This window comes from Oncorhynchus gorbuscha, linkage group LG16 (genome assembly GCF_021184085.1).
Source record: "Oncorhynchus gorbuscha isolate QuinsamMale2020 ecotype Even-year linkage group LG16, OgorEven_v1.0, whole genome shotgun sequence".
Lineage (NCBI taxonomy): Eukaryota > Metazoa > Chordata > Actinopteri > Salmoniformes > Salmonidae > Oncorhynchus > Oncorhynchus gorbuscha.
In genome coordinates, this window is record NC_060188.1 from 18,129,665 (window position 1) to 18,142,238 (window position 12,574).

Here is a 12,574-nt window from a genome sequence, read left to right on the forward strand (position 1 = left end):
TGCAACCTTTTGGAGACTGGGTCTTGATCTTGGTGACGGACTTCTCGTGCGGTTGCTCGTTTTGTTTTCTTTAGGAGAGAATGAGGCACTCTTCGGGATACATGACTTCACTATCAGCTCAGGTTATCATTGTTGATAATAAGTAACATTCTCGTGGATGAATCCCTGAGTTTAAGGAACTTTTGAATGTCATGGTTCACAGTGTAATGATTTAACATCTGAAAACCAAAGGAATAAATCTTCATTTGTTTCTATGGATTCACTGTTTGGTCAGGTAATATCATTATTACTTGTTTCACACCATTAATTATCTTCTTGTAGCCTATGATGCTGAACTAGCTATGCACATAAATAATAACCGTTTTGACAATGCACACAGATCCCTTTTAATTTGGACATTGTAAATCATTCAGGAAATTTACAATTAACAACTATTAGTATTTTTTTTATAAAATGGGTGAAAGTAGGGGGAAATAATTGCTTGCCTGGTCAAACGTTACACTCCATGTAATTAGTCGTTACATACACTGCTCATCTTAATAAGGCTTTTTAGAAGAACCATACGTGTTTTTTGTTTTACCAATAATGAGTGCACATGTATTGGGCTGAATTAGTATGATTTCATTTCGATTTAAAACCTGAAATTGTTTTCAACTCTCTCATTCATCAATGTCTTTGGGTGCGATCGTAAATTGCCTCCAGTGTGTCAGTGGCTATGTGTCGATTGTAATTCAGAGGTTGTCAGATTGTCAGTTCATAAATTCAGAGGCTTCGCTCTCGGAGTGTTCAGAGCGCACACTGGTCGCTCTGGCCGAGGAGTAGGGTTGATCCGAGCGTTCTGACCTCACGACAGCAGTCAAGCACCAAAGCTAACTGGATAAAGTTGGCTAGCTTACTTGCTACTTCCAGACAAAATGAGTGAACACCTCACTCTGACCATTTTACTCGCCCTAGCAGAGTTGATTATTAACCTGTTTTCATGTTATCTAGAGCGTTAGTGACTGTAACAGTGCTGCTTGCAACATTTAATAACGTATTTTTTTCCTCCGACGTTTACTGACACCGGTCATATTCAACGGGTGTTGCAAGTTTGTAAATTAATGAGTTATTCTGTGCTCTGGCACACAGACGAGAAGGCTCTAAAATCGGAGTAGATAGAGTGAATTTACAAACGCACCCTTTGTTAGACATTTTTGTTTTAGATTAGAAATGCCAACGGAACAAGGACTGCAAATGCACCCTACAAAACTGTAGTAGCCTATGTCATGTTTGGCAAGGCAGGGACATACCCTTTGTGTGTGTGTGTTTCTCATTAACAATGGTAAGGTATCTCTGCTACAAATCAATCCGAAATCATTGCTAGATCGAGTAACTCATGAGAAAACATATTATACAAACTAGGCACAGTATAGGATTTTATGTATACCTAATTTTCTGCATTGAAGGTTTTGAAGAAGAAGGAAAAGGGTGATTTCATTGGCATCGTGTAGACTACGCCTATGGGTCTGCTATCATGATAGAGCACCTTTCACAGAACGTGTGCTATGTTACTGTCAGACACGGTCAAGACTTGAAGGAACACCTTTCACAAGAACTGTCTTGACTTGTCCCGCATTCTCAGGTTGCGGAGTACAATGAGGGGGAAGTGTGTGGCATTTGTCTACAATAGGCTTTTTTATAGGACACTAGCTAGGTTTCCATTCAGTTCACGACAATTGGCAACAGAATATTCTAAAATCAGAATAAAAACAATAGTCTATGTACATTTTCCCACCAGAGATGTTTCCATAAAATTAATTTGTTGCGGGAAAAACAGCTGTGCACGATGACGTAGTGCAAATTAAAACAACTTTTGCGGTTAAACACCCATTTACCAAAATAAAAAATACAAGATAAATGGGTTTCCATCGCATTTTCAACTCTGATGGTTTTGCCCCCCCCCCAAACAATTTTTTAAAATATATTATATAGCGAATGTGCACACTCTTGTCTTGGTATGTGCGCTCTAGCGAACAGCTCCCGGATAGGCCTACAGTCCGGGTAGACTACCTACATGATGCAATTATTTATGGAGAAGAGCGAAATTATTTTTACTTGTCAAATGATAGCCAAGCACGATCATCATGTCAGCAGAATAAGACTATCGATATTTATTGGAAAGGAACATCAAACTCATCACCTTCCACCACCATGTGAAGTTCATCATCTGTAGCCTAATAAACTGCATGCTTTCCCGACCCAATTCCTAGTGGAAAGACATCCCACCATATCATCGCATGACTCCCAAGTTTCGATATGATGATGACATTTTATCAATATTTGTGTCATGTTTTGTCTTATATTGTCTTGTCATTTTGCTTTTCCTTCTGTTCGTTTTCCCCCTGCTGGTCTTTTTAGGTTCATTCCCTTTTTTCTCTCTCCCTCTCTCTCTCTCTTCTCTCTATCGTTCCGTTCCTGCTCCCAGCTGTTCCTATTCCCCTAATCAATCATTTAGTCTTCCCACACCTGTTCCCTATCTTTTCCCCTGATTAGAGTCCCTATTTCTCCCCTTGTTTTCCGTTTCTGACCTGTCGGATCCTTGTATACTGTTCACCGTGCTGTGTCTTTGTATCGCCCTGTCGTGTCGTGTTTCCCTCAGATGCTGCGTGGTGAGCAGGTGTCTGAGTCTGCTACGGTCAAGTGCCTTCCCGAGGCAACCTGCAGTTCATTATCGAGTCTCCAGTCAGTTCTCGTGATTACGAGTGAAATTGTGTCTTATGCTTTATTTACCGCTCCGATTTGTCTAGGAGTATTGCTATTTCCTTAAACTGGATTAAAGACTCTGTTTTCGCCAAGTCGCTTTTGGGTCCTCATTCACCTGCATAACAATTTGCGCATAAAAGCGTTTCCACAGCCATTTCTTGCATAATTTACATTTACATTTAAGTCATTTAGCAGACGCTCTTATCCAGAGCGACTTAACTTCACCAACTCAAAAAGTTATCAATTTATCTAGCTTGTTTTGTCCACATTTGGACATTTTATGACACATTTTAAGCCATCCGGCCTGTCATGACATTTTTTATCCAACATATACGGTGCATTCGGAAAGTATTCAGACAGACCCCTTGACTTTCACATTTTGTTTCATTACAGCCTTATTCTAAAATGGATTAAATCGTTTTCCCCCCTCATCAATCTACACACAATACGTCACGTTCGTCATAGTGATAAGACCAAGGCGCAGCGTGATATAAACACATTCCTCTTTAATTAACGAAGAACACAAACAAAACGTGCCGCTATGATAAACCGAGTGCTGACATGCAACGACACATAGACAATAACCCACAAAACCAACATGGAAAATGGCAACCTAAATAGGATCCCCAATCAGAGACAACAAAAAACAGCTGCCTCTGATTGGGAACCAATTCAGGCCACCATAGACCTACATTTACCTAGACATACCAAAACCCCATAGATATACAAAAAAAAATCCTGGACAGGTCAAAAACACACATACCACCCTCGTCACACCCTGACCTAACCAAAATAATAAAGAAAACAAAGATAGCTACGGTCAGGGCATGACAGTATTCCCCCCCCCCCAAAGGTGCGGACTCCCGGCCGCAAACTTAAACCTATATGGGAGGGTCTGGGTGGGCATCTAACCTCGGTGGCGGCTCTGGTTCTGGACGCCGCCCCCCTTCTTTACACTGAGTCCGCTCTTGTAGCACTGACCCGTGGATCATCGTCGGAGGCTCTGGACTGCGGATCCTCGCCGTAGGCCCCGGGCTGGGGACCGTCGCTGGAGACCCCGGACTGGGGACCGGACTGTGGCCCGCCCTTGGAGGTTCCGGTCTGTGGCCCATCATTGGAGGTTCCGGTCTGTGGCCCGTCGTTGGAGGTTCCGGTCTGTGAACTGTCGCCGGACGCTCTGGACTGGGTACTGTCGCCGGACGCTCTGGACTGCCGAGGCTCACTATAGGCCTGGTGCGTGGTGCCGGCACTGGTGGCACCGGGCTGGGGACACGCACCTCAGGGCGAGTGCGGGGAGTAGGAACAGGGCGTACTGGACCCTGGAGGCGCACTGGAGGCCTGCTGCAAATGCAGGGCGCTGGCACAGGACGCACTGAGCTTGTGCAGACCCACCGGAGACACAGTACGTAGAGCCGGCGCAGGATATCCTGGTCCAAAGAGGTATACTGAGACCAGGAGCGCTGAGCCGGCACCCTCCTTCCTGGCTAGATGCCCATTCTAGCCCGGCCAATGCGAGGAGCTGGAATAGATCACACCGGGCTAGAATAGCGCACTGGAGACACTGTGCGCTCCACCGCATAACATGGTGCCTGACCAGTAACACGCACCCCACAGTAAGCACGAGGAGTAGGCTCAGGTCTCTGACCTGACTCATGCAATCTCCTTGTGTCCCCCCACCAAAGGTTATTGGGGCTGCCTCTCGGGCTTCCGTGCTAGCCGTGTACCTTCATATCATCGCTGTTCCTCTATTCTCCGGTATTTATCGTCGTAGTATCGCTGTTCCGCTTTCGCTGCCTCTAACTCCTCCTTATGATGGCGAATACTCCCCCGGCTGTGTCCAGGGTCCTGCTCCATCTAATATCTCCTCCCAGGTCCATTTCCTCATTAAGCGCTGTTCCTCCTTTTCACGCTGCTTGATCCTGGTTTGGTGGGTTATTCTGTCATGTTCGTCATAACGATGAGACCAAGGCGCAGCGTGATATGAACACATTCCTCTTTAATTAACGAAGAACACTTAAACAAACTAACAAAACAACCGTGACGCTATGATAAACCGAATGCTGACATGCAACTACACATAGACAATAGACAACGATAAACAGCTCCCTCTGATTGGGAACCAATTCAGGCCACCATAGACCTACATTTACCAAGACATACCAAAACCCCATAGATATACAAAAAAACCTAGACAGAACAAAAACACACATACCACCCTCGTCACACCCTGACCTAACCAAAATAATAAAGAAAACAAAGATAACTAAGGTCAGGGCGTGACACAATACCACATAGAGACAAAGCAAAAACAAGTTTTAGAAATTGTTGCAAATTTATAAGAAAATAAGAAAAAAATGCGAAAGGGGAAATTTCACATTTACATAAGTATTAAAACCTCTTTGGGCTAGACATGCCGGTAGCGCCCCACCTCGACAACATCCCTTGAAATTGCAGAGCGCGAAATTAGAAATGCAAAAACCATAATATTAAACATGAATGAAAATACAAGTATCATACATCATTTAAAAGCTTAACTTCTTGTTAATCCAGCCTCTTTGTCAGATTTCAAAAAGGCTTTACGAAGAAAGCATACCATGCGATTATCTGAGGACAGTGCTCCGTGTACAAAAGCATTAAAAACATTTTCCAAACCAGCAGAGGGGTCACGAAAGTCAGAAATTGCGATAAAATAAATAATTTACCTTTGAAGATCTTCCTCTGTTTGCAATCCCTAGGGTCCCAGCTACAAAACAAATGCTTGTTTTGTTCGATAAAGTCCTTCTTTATATCCCCAAAAAGTTATTTTAGTTGGCGGGCTTAATTCAGTAATCCACCTGTTCCCCTCGTTCAAGATGCATACAAAGGAATCCCAAAAGTTACCAATAAACTTTGTCCAAACAAGTCAAACAACGTTTCTAATCAATCCTCAGGTACCCTAATATGTAAATAAACGATCAAATTTAAGACGTAGAATAGTGTGTTCAATACTGGAGATAAATAACGAAGTGCGCGCGACAGAACACTACAGTCAAAATGAGAGCCACCTAGAAAAACTACAAATTCTAGCTAATTTTTCAAAAAACAAGCCTGAAACCCTTTCTAAAGACTTATGACATCTAGTGGAAGCCATAGGAACTGCAATCTGGGAGGTATTCCTTTGAATCTCCCATAAACAAGGATTTGAATGGGCTGTGATCTCAACAAAATGAAAAATCTGTATGGATTCTCCTCTGATTTCCACCTGCCATATCTGTTCGGTTATACTGCTTCCAAGATGGCGTAGCAGTCAGGCATACTTGTCCTTCGTCTTGTCGTGTCCCATGTATATTTTTATATATTTTTCTTCGCATATCTTTTTATATTTTTCTAAACCCTTATTTCAAGATACTCTCCTGCAACCCGCGTCACCCAATGTGGTGTGGACCTGCTTTTCTCTAACATATTTTTCTTACACTTACTGGAACCTCTCCAACATAAACTAGCCAGCTAACTAGCCAGCTAATCGGTCATCAGCTAACCTTAGCTCGGAAAGCTCTCGCCAGTTTGTACAACGCGATTCAACCAGAGCATACCGGACCTATTTTTTTCTCTCCATATCCCCGGATTCCTATCGCAAGCTCTGAACCCTTTCACCTTCCAACCTTCGCAGCTAACGTCCCCTGAATGCTAGCTGTCTAGAGCACAACGGACTGTTGGCTTACGAGGCCCAGCGAATACATTCCGAAGCCACTAGCTAGCAGTCAGCTATCCTTTGCTAGCGGTCATCAGCTACCTTTATCCCAGACAACTCTCGCCACTCTGTACAGCGTGACTCAAACCAGAGCTAGTTAGATTTATTCTTCTCGATATCTCCAGATTCCTACCGCAAGATCTGAAACTATTTTTTATTTTTTTCATTTAATTTTTAAACATTTTTATTATGATATTTTTTATATATATATTTTTCCACCTGGAATTATAGCAGCTAACAACCCCTGAACGTACAGCCTCTAATCTGCGGCCTGCTAGCTATTTTAAGCACATTGGACTGCTGACTTAAGAGGCCCTTCGGACATATTTCTTTAGCCACTATACATATTTTGCCAATTGGCCTGGTTTACCACACGGAACCCTGCTGATCCGTCCGCTGATGTAACTGCACGAGGGGGGCACAACAGACTTCCCTCCGTCGCGTTATCCCTCTAAGACCTTTCTGTTAGCCTGCTAGCCCCGTGTCGCTAGCTGCTTGAAACCACGCACTGGACTTTTATGATCACCCGGCAACGCATGCCTTTCCCAAACGTCACCATGATTGCTTTTCTGGTTTGTAACTATTGTTTTATTTCACTGTAGAGCCTCTAGCACTGCTCAACACGCCTCGGCTAACAATTTAGTTCCACCCCCCACACACGCAGTGACATCACCTGGTTTAAATGCTATTTCTAGAGACAATATCTATTTTATTATCACTATATGCACAGGTTTACCCCCCCATGTATTCACATCCTACTATACCTTTGTCTGTACATTATGCCTTGAATATATTCTACCGTGCCCAGAAATCTGCTCCTTTTACTCTCTGTTCTGAACGTACTAGGTGTCCAGTTCTGTTAGCCTTTAGCCAAACCCTTATCCTACTCCTCCTCTGTTCCTCCAGTGATGTAGAGGTTAATCCAGGCCCTGCAGTGTCTACCTCCACTCCCATCCCCCAGGCTCTCTCATTTGTTGACTTCTGCAACCGTAAAAGCATTGGTTTCATGCATGATAACATTAGAAGCCTCCTCCCTAAGTTTGTTTTATTCACTGCCCTAGCACACTCCACCAATCCGGATGTCCTAGCCGTGTCTGAATCCTGGCTTAGGAAGACCATCAAAAACCTTGAAATTTCCATTCCTAACTATATAACATTTTCCGACAAGATAGAACTGCCAAAGGGGGCGGTGTTGCAATTTACTGCAAAGATAACCTGCAGAGTTCTGTCTTACTATTTAGGTCTGTACTGAAACAATTTGAGCTTCTACTTCTAAAAATTAACCTTTCCAGAAACAAGTCTCTCACCGTTGCTGCTTGCTATTGACCACCCTCTGCCCCCAGCTGTGCCCTCGACACCATATGTGATTTGATTGCCCCCCATCTATCTTCTGAGCTCGTGCTGCTAGGTGACCTAAACTGGGACATGCTTAACACCCCGGGCATCCTACAATCTAAGCTTGATGCCCTCAATCTCACACAATTTATCAATTAACCTACCAGATATAACCCCAAATCTGTAAACATGGGCACCCTCCTAGATATCATCCTAACTAACTCACCCTCCAAATACACCTCTGCTGTTTTCAACCAAGATCTCAGCGATCACTGCCTCGTTGCCTGCACCCGTAATGGGTCTGTGAGCAAATGACCACCCATCATCACTGTCAAACACTCCCTAAAACACTTCTGCGAGCAGGCCTCTCTAATCGACCTGGCCGGGGTATCCTGGAACGACATTGACCTCATCCCGACAGTAGAGGATGCCTGGTTATTCTTTAAAAGCGCCTTCCTCACCATCTTAAATAGGCACGCCCCATTCAAAAAATGTAGAATCAGGAATAGATATAGCCCTTGGTTCACTCCAGACCTGACTGCCCTTGACCAGCACAAAAACATCCTGTGGCGCTCTGCATTAGCATCAAATAGCCCCGTGAAATGCAACTTTTCAGGGAAGTTAGGAACCAATATGCACAGGCAGTTAGGAAAGCTAAGGCTAGCTTTTTTAAACAAAAATTTGCATCCTGCAGTACAAACTCAAAAAAGTTCTGGGACACTGTAAAGTCCATGGAGAATAAGAGCACCTCGTCCCAGCTACACACTACTCTGAGGCTAGGAAACACTGTTACAACCGACAAATCCACTTTAATTGAGAATTTCAATAAGCATTTCTCTACGGCTGGCCATGCTTTCCACCTGGCTACCCCTACCCAGGTCAACTGCCCGGCACCCTCCACAGCAACCCGCCCAAGCCCCCACCATTTCTCCTTCACCCATATCCAGATAACTGATGTTCTGAAAGAGCTGCAAAATCTGGACCCCTACAAATCAGCCGGGCTAGATAATCTGGAGCCTCTCTTTCTTAAATTATCTGCCGAAATTATTGCAACCCCTGTTACTAGCCTGTTCAACCTCTCTTTTGTATCGTCTGAGATTCCCAAAGATTGGAAAGCTGCCGCGGTCATCCCCCTCTTCAAAGGGGGAGACACTCTAGACACAAACTGCTACAGACCTATATCTATCCTACCCTGCATCTCTAAGGTCTTCGAAAGCCAAGTTAACAAACAGATTACTGACCATTTTCAATCACATCGTAACTTCCCCGCTATGCAATCTGGTTTCCGAGCTGGTCATGGGTGCACCTCAGCCATGCTCAAGGTCCTTAATGATATCATAACCGCCATCGATAAGAGACATTACTGTGCAGCTGTATTTATCGACCTGGCCAAGGCTTTCGACTCTTGTCAATCACCACATTCTTATTGGCAGACTCAACAGCCTTGGTTTCTCAAATTATTGCCTCGCTTGGTTAACCAACTCCTTCTCTGATAGAGCTCAGTGTGTCAAATCGGAGGGCCTGTTGTCCGGACCTCTGGCAGTCTCTATGGGGGTGCCACAGGGTTCAATTTTTTTCGGGTCAACTCTCTTCTCTGTATACATGAATGATTTCGCTCTTGCTGCTGGTGATTCTCTAATCCACCTCTACGCAGACGACACCATTCTGTATACTTCTGGCCCTTCTTTGGACACTGTGTTAACTAATCTCCAGACGAGCTTCAATGCCATTCAACTCTCCTTCCGTGGCCTCCAACTGCTCTTAAACGCAAATTAAACTAAATGCATGCTATTCAACCGATCATTGCCCGCACCTGCCCGCCCATCCAGCATCACTACTCTGGACGGCTCTGACTTAGAATACGTGGATAACTACAAATACCTAGGTGTCTGGCTAGACTGTAAACTCTCTTTCCAGACTCACACTAAGCATCTCCAATCATGCTGCCAAACATACCCTCGTAAAACTGACCATCCTACCGATCCTTGACTTCGGCGATGTAATCTATAAAATAGCCTGCAACACTCTACTCAGCAAACTGATTGTAGTCTATCACAGTGCCATCCGTTTTGTCACCAAAGCCCCATATACTAACCACCACTGTGACCTATACGCTCTCGTTGGCTGGCCTTCGCTTCATACTCATCTCGCTGGTCACCATAGCAGCACCCACTCGTAGCACCCGATCCAGCTGGTATATCTCATTGGTCACCCCCAAAGCCAATAACTCATTTGGTCGCCTTTCCTTCCAGTTCTCTGCTGCCACTGACTGGAACGAACTGCAAAAATCACTGAAGCTGGAGATTCCCATCTCCCTCACTTGCTTTAAGAACCATCTGTCAGAGCAGCTCACAGATCACTGCACCTGTTCATAGCCCATCTGTATACAGCCTATCTATCTACCTCATTCCCATACTGTATTTATTTGCACCACAGTATATCTCTACTTGCACATCCATCTTTTGCACATCTACCATTCCAGTGTTTAATTGCCATATTGTAATTACTTCGCCACCATGGCCTATTTATTGCCTTAACTCCCTTATTTGACCTTATTTGCACTCACTGTATATAGACTTTGTCTTATTTTTTACTGTATTTTTGACTGTGTTTTGTTCTTTCCATTTGTAACTCTGTGTTGTTGTATGTGTCGAACTGCTATGCTTTATCTTGGCCAGGTCGAAGTTGCAAATGAAAACTTGTTCTCAACTAGCTTACCTGGTTAAATAAAGGTGAAAAGAAATACTCACAGACATTATTGTATCAGTTTTAGAAACTTCAGAGTGTTTTCTATACAATACTACCAATATATGCATATCCTAGCTTCTGGGCCTGAGTAACAGGTAGTTTAATTTGGGCACCTCCGAATGCTGCCTCCTATTCCGAAGAAGTTAAGACTAGAGATTGACCGATGATTTTTCAACGTTGATACCGATACCGATTATTGGAGGACCAAAAAAGCCGATGCCGATTAATCGGCCGATTTAATAATAAAAAAAACCATTTATTTGTAATAATGACAATTACAACAATATTGAATGAACACCTATTGTAACTTAATATAATACATAAATAAAATCAATTTAGCCTCAAGTAAATAATGAAACATGTTAAATTTGGTTTAAATAATGGAAAAACCAAGTGTTGGAGAAGAAAGTAAAAGTGCAATATGTGCTATGCAAGAAAGCTAACCTTTCAGTTCCTTGCTCAGAACATGAGAACATATGAAAGCTGGTGGTTCCTTTTAACATGAGTCTTCAATATTCCCAGGTAAGAAGTTTTAGGTTGTAGTTATTATAGGAATTATAGGACTATTTCTCTCTATACCATTTCATTAACCTTTGACTATTGGATGTTCTTATTGGCACTTTAGTATTGCCAGTGTAACAGTATAGCTTCTGTCCCTCTCCTCGTTCCTCCCTGGGCTCGAACCAGCAACACAACGACAACAGCCACCATCGAAGCAGCGTTACCCATGCAGAGCAAGGGGAACAACTACTAGAAGGCTCAGAGCGAGTGATGTTTGAAACGCTATTAGCGCTCGCTAACTAGCTGGCCATATCACGTCGGTTACACCAGCCTAATCTCGGGAGTTGATAGGCTTGAAGTCATAAACAGCGCAATGCTTGACGCACAACGAAGAGCTGCAGGCAAAACACACGAAAGTGCTGTTTGAATGAATGTTTACGCACCTGCATCGGCCTTCCACCGCTCAGTCAGATACTTAGATACTTGTATGCTTGTATGCTCAGTCAGATTATATGCAATGCAGGACACGCTAAATAATATCTAGTAATATCATCAACCATGTGTAGTTAACTAGTGATTATGATTGATTGTTTTTTATAAGATAAGTTTAATGCTAGCTAGCAACTTACCTTGGCTTACTGCATTCGCGTAACAGGCAGTCTCCTTGTGGAGAGCAATGAGAGAGAGGGAGAGAGAGGCAGGTCGTTATTGCGTTGGACTAGTTAACTGTAAGGTTGCAAGATTGGTTCCCCCAAGCTAACAAGGTGAAAATCTGTCGTTTTGCTCCTGAACAAGGCAGTTAACCCACCGTTCCTAGGCCGTCATTGAAAATAAGAATGTGTTCTTAACTGACTTGACTAGCTAAATAAAGGTATAAAAAATCTAATAAAAAATAAAAAAATTGGCAAATCGGCGCCCCAAAATACCGATTTCCGATTGTAATGAAAACTTGAAATCGGCCCTAAATTAATCGTCCATTCCGATTAATCGGTCGACCTCTAGTTAAGACCCTCAATGACATTCAGAGACTTGTCCCGAAGCGACTTCTGCATTGTCTTAGCTGTGTGCTTAGGGTCATTATCCTGCTGGAAGGTGAACCTTCACCCCAGTCTGAGGTCCTAAGCGCTCTGAAGCAGGTTTTCATCAAGGATCTCTCTGTACTTTCCTCCGTTCATCTTTACCTTGATCCTGACTAGTCTCCCAGTCCCTGCCACTGAAAAGAATCCCCACATCATGATGCTGCCAGCACCATGCTTCTCCGTAGGGCTGGTGCCAGGTTTCCTCCAGACGCTTGGTATTCAATCTTGGTTACACCAGACCAGATAATATTGTTTATCATGGTCTCCAAGCAGGCTGTCATGTGCCTTTTACTCAGGAGTGACTTCAGTCTGGCCACTCTACCATAAAGGACAGATTGGTGGAGTGCTGCAGTGATGGTTTTCCTTCTGGAAGGTTCTCCCATCTCCAGAGAGGAACTCTGGAGCTCTGTCAGAGTGACCATCAAGTTCTTGGTCACCT

General features: G+C 43.7%; 1 protein-coding gene across 1 annotated transcript in view; it reads left to right on the forward strand.

Annotated features, from left to right (window-relative positions):
• Window positions 1-12,574, forward strand: part of LOC124000137 (prostaglandin E2 receptor EP1 subtype-like) — a 23,391-nt gene continuing 10,817 nt past the window's right edge. Inside the window, exon 1 of the mRNA XM_046306313.1 lies at window positions 1-274. The gene's annotated coding sequence lies outside the window, so the exon portion shown is untranslated. The remainder of the gene's footprint in view (window positions 275-12,574) is intronic.